This window comes from Gouania willdenowi, chromosome 4 (genome assembly GCF_900634775.1).
Source record: "Gouania willdenowi chromosome 4, fGouWil2.1, whole genome shotgun sequence".
Taxonomy (NCBI): Eukaryota; Metazoa; Chordata; class Actinopteri; order Blenniiformes; family Gobiesocidae; genus Gouania; species Gouania willdenowi.
In genome coordinates this window covers 7699033-7707871 of record NC_041047.1, presented here as the reverse complement: position 1 = coordinate 7707871, position 8839 = coordinate 7699033, and positions in this window count along the sequence as shown.

The following is an 8839-nucleotide window of genomic DNA, read 5'->3' as shown; positions in this document are numbered from 1 at the left end:
CAGCGTTCTAAGGAGATTCTGAGCGTTCGTCTTCCTACAGCAAAGTCTCGTGGGATGCAAGGTTCCAACCCAAACCAACCTTCAACAGAAACACATTCAAAGCGCAATTGTACTTTGCCGACATTTGGAAATATCGCTTTTATTTTGCGAAAAACTAATGGAAACATGATACACAAATTTTTTAATTAAATTATTCTTAAATAGTTTAATTGAACGGTACATTCTTTCACAATGAAAACATCAAAGTTAATGACAATATTACTCATCTGCCTGACCCCTTATTTGATCATTAGGGTTAGGGGTTCACTATGTGGGCGGTGTGCAGAGATATTCTCAAGAATACTTGCAAGAAATCTGGTTATTTAAGCCAAGAGGATGCTAAAATATATTGTCCCAACTTAGTAAACTTTAACATCCCACTTTATTCCCGTTAATTCCTATTGAAAGTTTCGGTAACACTTAACTTGGAGTTTTATACACAAGGCTGTCACTACGCTGTCATTACTATGACAAAACACCTGTCATTAGCATGAATGAGGTGTCATGAAGTGTTGTTACCCTAACCTTAACCCTTAACCCTACCTAACCACACTAGATCCCTCCACCTAACCCAAAAAATGCCAACATAGCTCCAAAGATGTCATAAATTAGCAAACAACACTTAACGTCAGCCTTCATGACACCTTATTCATGACAAATAATGACAGTGTAATGTCAGCCTTATGTATAAAACTTCAAATAAAGTGTTACGAAGTTTTCAACTTTGCAACCCTAAGAGAGACGTCTAAATTCATGCAGGACAGTCGCTCTCCAGCACCCTGAATGAGGCTCACCTGCAGAAACGCAAGAAAGTAGGCTGAGCTAGGCTTCCAATCCAGGAATCACATCTCCCAGTAAGATCAGAGAACTGGCAGGAACTGGTAGAACACTGGTCCACACATCTGCAGAGTGGATACTGCTCAGATGTGGTCTTTAGAGATGACCAGCATCTAAAAAGTAGTTTTTCTCATGACGTTCCAGTGTCACAAATGGGGAAAATTGGCAGGAGCTGCTTTGGGCTGTGATCATTTGAACTAGGGAAGGAAAGCAGCTGGTTTGGTTGGAGACCTTCAAGCTTTTTGTGAACGAGTGTCAGCAGGCGATCAGGAGGAATATTTCCGACAGGACTACCAAGACACAAACATGTTGAACAGATCTCATGTAAAGTTCTTTGGCCACAATGAGACCATTAGAAACCATAAGAGTCAGTGTACACTGTGCACTGTACGGTACCTGCTAAAGGCTTTTGAGCTCCATGCAATCATTTACTGCTGCTTTATTGGCGGTTTGCAACATTAACCACTAAAAGCTTTGTTTACAGATTAGATTACTTTTAAAAATCAGAGAAGTCAGCCTTCAAAAAGCGTATTTTTAGTATTGTTCTTAATATGATTAGATAGTAATTTAAGTAAGTTTCCGTAATACTTTTTATTCAATCATCATGTGGATCTGCTTGTCTTTTACTGGCTGGCAGGATGTGCTGGAGCTTAGGGTACATGGTAGTGTACACCCTAAAAGGGATACCAGTCCATCAGGGAGCAAACCAGTATTTTAGTCATTTTTGAGAACATTTTATCCAATCTTTTGCCTCACTCGTGTTTTTCTACTTTTAATGAATACTCGGCCTCAAAGACTAATCCATGTAACCTTTATGGTGTGTTCACACCGAACTCGACTTCAGCGACTCTGGCGACTAGATTACAGATTACTACATTCCAAATCAATGTAATTGATGCAACGTCAAGTGGAGTCAAGCTTACGGTGTACATTTTAGGACATTCTCAGGTATCAGGTATCAGGAAAACCTTTGTCATTTATCAGAAAAAACTGACTCATGTCTCACCAAAACCTCTGTCAGATGAAAAGGCGTCACTTCAAAATAAAAGTCGTCAGACTCAACGCCTCAGTCCACAAAACACGACATTGCATTTTATTTTGAAGGAAAGTACACATGAAGAAATATGTTGAAAAGCTGTTCTTTACGTTTATTTTTTTAAAAGTTAAGATTTATCAACACATCACACAAAAATTGATATATCTTAACCTTTAAAAATACATAGAAAATAACAAGCTTATAACTTACTCACGTATCCGAAGCAGCACATATTGATGACGTCACGTGTATTTCCGGTTTCTTCAAAATGCGTCATGTTGTGTTTTACATCCTGAGGTCATTGTGTCTGATGACCGTTTTTCATTAACAAGACACAAGAAGAAGAAAAATCAGTGTTGAGTTAAATGCATTAAAGGTTCCATATTATGCTATTTCTTCTAAGAACTCCAAAAACATAGTATTTGAGGTTTATTTTCCCAAACTCACCTATTTTCCAGAGTTTTAGCCTCTGAAAAGTCATTTTCTGAGCAACTCTACACAAACAGGCTGATTTGCGGCCTACTTATGCATATTCATGAGTGGGCGTGTCTCAAGACGGGACACTGACTTCCTCCTCCCTGCACGGTGACGTAGGGCCAGAGGACGGCCCGCCCTCCTCCACCCACTTCGTAGTCGACCTCATGCTGCATTATAAACACGAGACAGAGCGTGGGGGCGGGGCATTCGCCGATACATATATAGACTGTAGAAAATACATACATAGTACTGCGCAAAGGACGCTGAAATGCTCACCTTTGTGGGCGTGCCAATAACGGCAGAAAGCTTCCTGGAGGCGTGGCTTCTCCAGCTCAAATTTGTCATCAAAGTGGGAACGTGTCATCAAATTGGAGTGAGGTGTTTGGGCTCGCCCTGCTGTAAGAAAGGAACAAATCACCCTCTAACTAACGATTGTGGGAATCAATGAAAAAAACACTTTGGACATGTGTATGAAGCCCATATAGCACTTTATGATGTTTAAAGCACAGAAAAGTTTAGCGTAACATGGGCCCTTTAAACAAGGACGAATAAAGATAGAAATAAAAGCTGTAGATATGTGACCTGTCGCAGACGTGAACTAAAGACGGAGCAACAAAGGCCATGTTTAGCTGTAGCTGCTGGCATACAGTATGTTTGTTCCCCTACGGAGATCAATGGTTTCAGCTTCTCCTTCATCTGACTGAAAGAACCCAAATACTGAGTCACAGCTTTTCCCATCACTGCCCAGCTTGTTTGAATCCACATCCGTAGCAGTAACTGACGTGCCTCGAGGACCTCACGACAGTCTGACGAAGAAAGCTGATCGAGGTTTACTCATCTATTACTCATCAGTTGTTACATGTTACTGCTCATCAGATAAAAAATGCTGTTCAGGCAAGTGCGGTCTAGATTACAAGATTAAAGTTTCATTTATCAGACGCTTTCATCAAAAGTAACGGATACAACACGAGCAGTTAGGGTGAAGGGATTTACTCAACATCCCACAGGTTGGATTTGAACCAGTGACCCTCTGATTACAAGCCTGTTTTATGTCTTCTAAAACGTTATAGAATAGAAGAAGACTTCACTTTCAATTTCCTTGATTTTGTGACCAATTTTTTTATTTATTTTTTTTTTTTATAGAGTTTGAAATTAAAAACAACTGCCATCATGTGACACGAGGTAACTAAGTAATTTACATAATTATTCATGCTTTTTCTATTACTTCCTCTTCCTGGCAAAATTGGATGCTCTACAGCAGGTGTTCTCAACCTTTTCAGCCCGTAACCCCCAAAATAAAGGTTCCAGAGACCGGGGACCCTCACTGTACCTGACGGTGGTTGAACACAGACATGAAGAATGAAGAACAGTCATGTGGAGACAGGGCCATCTATAAGGGGGAATTAAGGGGAGAGGTTATTAGGGTCCATCCATAAAGTCAGTAAAATGATGGTCCATTGTTCTATGAATCTGTGATAACCACATTTATTTATTTAACTGAATAATATCCACTGTTATCCAGGAATTGTATTATTATTTGCGCCACAGTATATAGTCATCTTAAAGATGTAAATTCTTGTTTTAATTGGAAATAATATGGGTTAAAAGTGAACAAAAATGGTCGAAAAGATGGTGAAATTGGGTTTTAAAAACCACAGAAATTGATTAAAAGTTGTAGATTAGAGTGGCCAAAAACAGACAGAAGAAGTGGTAAAAAGGGTTAACTATGTCAATATTGGCGAGATTGGGCTAATGTAATTTAAAAAGTAAGAACAATAAGTTTAAATTGACAAATAATGGGATGACAAATGGTGAATGTGGTTAAAATAGCTAAAAAAGCATGAAATATGATGAAAAGAGGTTAAAAAGTTACAATAATGTGTCAATGTGCGACATTAGGTGGGAAAAGTAGTGGAAAGGGTTTATAATTGCCGAAAATGTCTTGAAAGTGGAAAAAAATGTGCAGAAAAGACATTGACATTATGTTTATAATGTTTATTTATTTATTTATTTATTTCGGACAAACAACAACAACTTAATACCATAATAATATACAATAATGCAAAAATAAACCCCATACAATATATTTTGTCCAAAAAGGAGTCAGAAGAAGCAAAGGCTTTTCATGTCCTACTCCTACTGATTTTTAATAATCACCATTTTGTGCTTTTAGCATACATACCCCCCACCCCCACCCCTTCATTCCCTCACTCATTCATCCTCAACATTTTCATTCCTTCTGTGTACTATACATCTCATGAATGTTTTGTTTTTTTAATTTTTTTTCTTCAGTTTTATGACATTATTACTCATTTTGATGTTTTCTTGTAAACCATTCCATAAAGTCAACCCATGAGGAATTAGTCGTTCTTATACTGGGTTGTGTCAAATTTTGCCCTCCCCTCAGTTTATACCCTCCCTCTCTGACCATAAACAATCTATTTAAGTTATTAGGTCATAATTTATGTCTGGCTTTGAAAACTACTTGCACTGTTAAAAAAAAAATGCATCAAAAGGAGCAAAAATATGGCAGAAAAAAAGTGATGAAAATAAGTTAAAATATGGCAAGTTTGGTGTCGTTGCAGAAACAGGGTAAAAATAAGCAAAAAGGAGCTCAAATTATTAAAAAAGAATATTCTTAGTTTCTTGAAGGCATCTGGTGACCCTTCCCCATTGTCCTGCAACCCCAAATGGGGCATGACCACAAGGTTGAGAACCCCTGCTCTAAAGGCCCTGATTCAGGCTGCGAGCCTTGAGTTTGACACGTGTTCCAAAGGATAAACATGTGAATTGAAGATGTTTGCTTTGCTTTGGCTCCTTTTACCTGCCAATGGACGTGTAAAATAAGCTGATGTCAGCAGGTCTGTATGAAGCCATGATGCTATTTCCTCTGTTCTCCAGTAGGTGGTGCTTTATCAAACTAGAAGTTGCTTCTATTTCTGCTCTTTCAGCCAGACTTTCAATCAGTTTTGCAATTTCATGCTTTCTGGGATATTACAATGAATACTCTTTACCTCAGGACTGCAGTAACATAAACACGTCATGTTATTTACTCATTTAAAGTTTATGTTTTTTGCAGTCGAGAGGCTTTTCTAAGCCAGTTGAGGCCAAATAATTTTCAGGCTTCTCTCATCTCATAATTACAAAGGAAATGGCTCACGTAATATGCATGTGTTCTTACATAACCCAATAAACTGTGTTATGTTATCGAGACAAATGGTGGTATGCTGATTGTGTGGTGGTTAGTAAACTGTGAACGAGAGGATGGAAACTTGTTTTTTTTTTTTATTTTGGAAGCAACAGGAAAAAAAAAGAGAGCAAAAACAGAACCCCCTCATTGTGTTGTGAGCGTAAATGCATCCACACATCGTTGTGATTAGCTAAAAGCTCCAAAAACTCGGCGGCCTTTCATGTGAGCGATCTGTAAAAACTCAGTAGGGACATCCTGCTCAGTATTAGACTCAATCACAGTAACTCTCATCAAACACATTGATCTGCAGCAGTGTCAGGTCCAAGTGTTTGTTTGTTGTTGTTTTTTGTTTGTTTTTTTGTCAGTACTGACTGTGTTTGTGTAAATTTAGAAAAAATGTCCAAGTTAAACATGTTGCTCTGAAATATTTTCCAACATCTGCCGCCCATCAGGACGTCTGCTTTCTGAGCCACTGCTGCATTCCTGAGCCGCTCCCTGTACCTGGATCAAAAAAAGCATGTCTTCACTGTCGTTGGCCCTGAGCTCTGCTCCCAGTACTGGTCCCAGTCCAGCTCCCAATACATCTCACAGTACTGGTCCCAGTCCAGCTCCCAATACAGCTCACAGTACTGGTCCCAGTCCAGCTCCCAATACAGCTCACAGTACTGGTCCCAGTCCAGCTCCCAATACAGCTCACAGTACTGGTCCCAATACAGCTCACAGTACTGGTCCCAGTACTGGTCCCAGTCCAGCTCCCAATACAGCTCACAGTACTGGTCCCAGTCCAGCTCCCAATACAGCTCACAGTACTGGTCCCAGTACGGCTCCCAGTACTGCTCCCAGTACTGCTCCCAGTACCCCAAAACAGAGAAAGCAACAAACACAAGGTGCTTTTCATTCACATTCATCCTCACGTTGCTGGTTTGTTATTGTCTATAGCAGGGGTTCTCAACCTTGGGGTCAAGACCCGATTTCGGGCTCGTGAGACACTGGGAGGGGGTCGGACTCGCCAAATGCCTTCAAGAAACTATGAATACTTCTTGAACACATTGAGCCCATTTTTGTTTAGTTTTACTCCTTTTCTGCTACTACACCAAACTTAGCCATATTTTAACCTATTTTCACCACTTTTTCTTGCCATATTTTTGCTCTTTTAATGCATATAACACATATGTTGACCTAAAATTCTATCTTTGAACCTCTTTTGACCATATTTCATCCTTTTTTTTAAGCTAATTTAATCACATTCACCATTTGTCATGCCCATTGTTTGCCCATTTGAACTAATCATTCCTACTTTTTGAATTACATTAACCCAATCCCTCCAATATTGACACTTTTAACCCTTTTTACCACTTTTTCTGTCTGGTTTTGGCCACTCTAATTTGCAACTTTTAACCAATTTCTGTTTTGGTCACTTTTAATCTATTTGATTTCTGATTAAAACCACGATTTAAATCTTTAAGATGACTGTATACTATGGCACAGATAATAATAAACTTTCTTGATGACAGTGAATATTATTCACTTAAATAAATAAATGTGTTCATCACAGATTCATAGAACAATGGACCATCATTTTGCTGACTTTATGGATGGGCCCCAAAAATCTCTCCCCTTTATTCCCCCTTATAGATGGTCCTGTCTCCACATGACTGTTCTTCATTGTCCATGTCTGTGTTTAACCACCTTTAGCTACAGTGGGGGTCCCCGGTCTCTGGGACCTTTTTTTGGGGGGTTACGGGCTGAAAAGGTTGAGAACCACAGAGTCAAGGCTTTAAACTCACACAGATAAAAGCAGATGACAGATGTAGGTATAGAACCTACACACTGCTGCACATAATCAGTTTTTGTATCAAATGAACCATCAATAAATGTTGAATTCCACTGAAACGTGAAGTGTTTTTATGAGCTCAAAGTGGATTTTTGTCAAATATTACATAATTGTTACAAATGTTACATGTTTTAAATTTAGTTAAAAATGAAAATGAAACATTTGCATGATTTAGAAGAAATAAAGTGTTGCATGTTGTAACTTTTGAAGTTACTGCTAATCTTCCTTCATTGTCTTACACTCTAATTGAGGAAAAACTTTAGTAAGTAACAAGTGCTTTTCAAACTGATAGACCTTCAGATTATACAGTATCTTTGAAATAGTTTCAGAAAAGTTGGTGGCCCCTGGTTTAAAGTTTGAAGGACTTATTTGTGCTTAAGTAAAGTAAAAAAAAAAAAAAACAACACTCAGTAGGTTGTGTTTGTGGGACAGCAGCACGACTCTGTTCTAGTGGCATACTTTTGACTTTTGAATGAATTGTACTCTTCTGCCCTTTCTTACCCTCAGTTAAATCTCATAAGAATTTCCATTCATGTGTTCTGCAGGGTGAACTTAAAGCACCTCTGCTCCTGTGTACAACTATTTAGCATGACCCTGCAGAAAAGAAAAACCCATAAAAGCTCACCAACGAATGTAAGAAATCACAGTCATTGTGTTATATGTTAAGGTTTCATTTATTCAGACAAATTCTTTCAGGAAATTTACTTTGATCTCCTGACATGTTTTGACTGTCAACTGTCAGTCTTCTTCAGTGGCGTCTGCTGATCACTTTGATGGCGGTTGACAGTTGTACCATGTCAGGAGATCAAAGTAAAATTCCTTAAAAAAGTTGTCTAAATAAATGAAACCTTAACATATAATTCAAAAAGAAGAACAAATGAACTTGCTGGAATTATAACGTGAAAGTCAATAAAACATCAAAGCAATCAGGAGACTCCTCTGAAGAAGACTGGCAGTTGACAGTCGAAACATGTCAGGAGATCAAAGTAAAATTCCTTAAAAAAAGTTGTCTGAATAAATTAAACCTTAACCTATTATTCAAAAAGATAAACAAATGAACTTTCTGGAATTAATACGCGAAAGTCAATAAAACATCAAAGCGATCAGGAGACTCCTTTGAAGAAGACTGGCAGTTGACAGTCGAAACATGTCAGGAGATCAAAGTAAAATTCCTTAAAAAGTTGTTTATATCAATGAAACCTTAACATAATATTCAAAAAGAAGACAAAATGAATTTGCTGGAATTATTATGCAACAGTCATTATCCTGGTCTAATTGTATTAATCCCAGACCATTCAAAGCTGTGTTGTTAAGGATTCTTGGCCCACACTCGTCGCTACTCCTGGATTTAATCTTCAAATCAGTGGAGTGTGTGGCTTGGCCAGATCAGATGAAAGCAAAGCGAGCCATCTGCAGGGGCATTCCA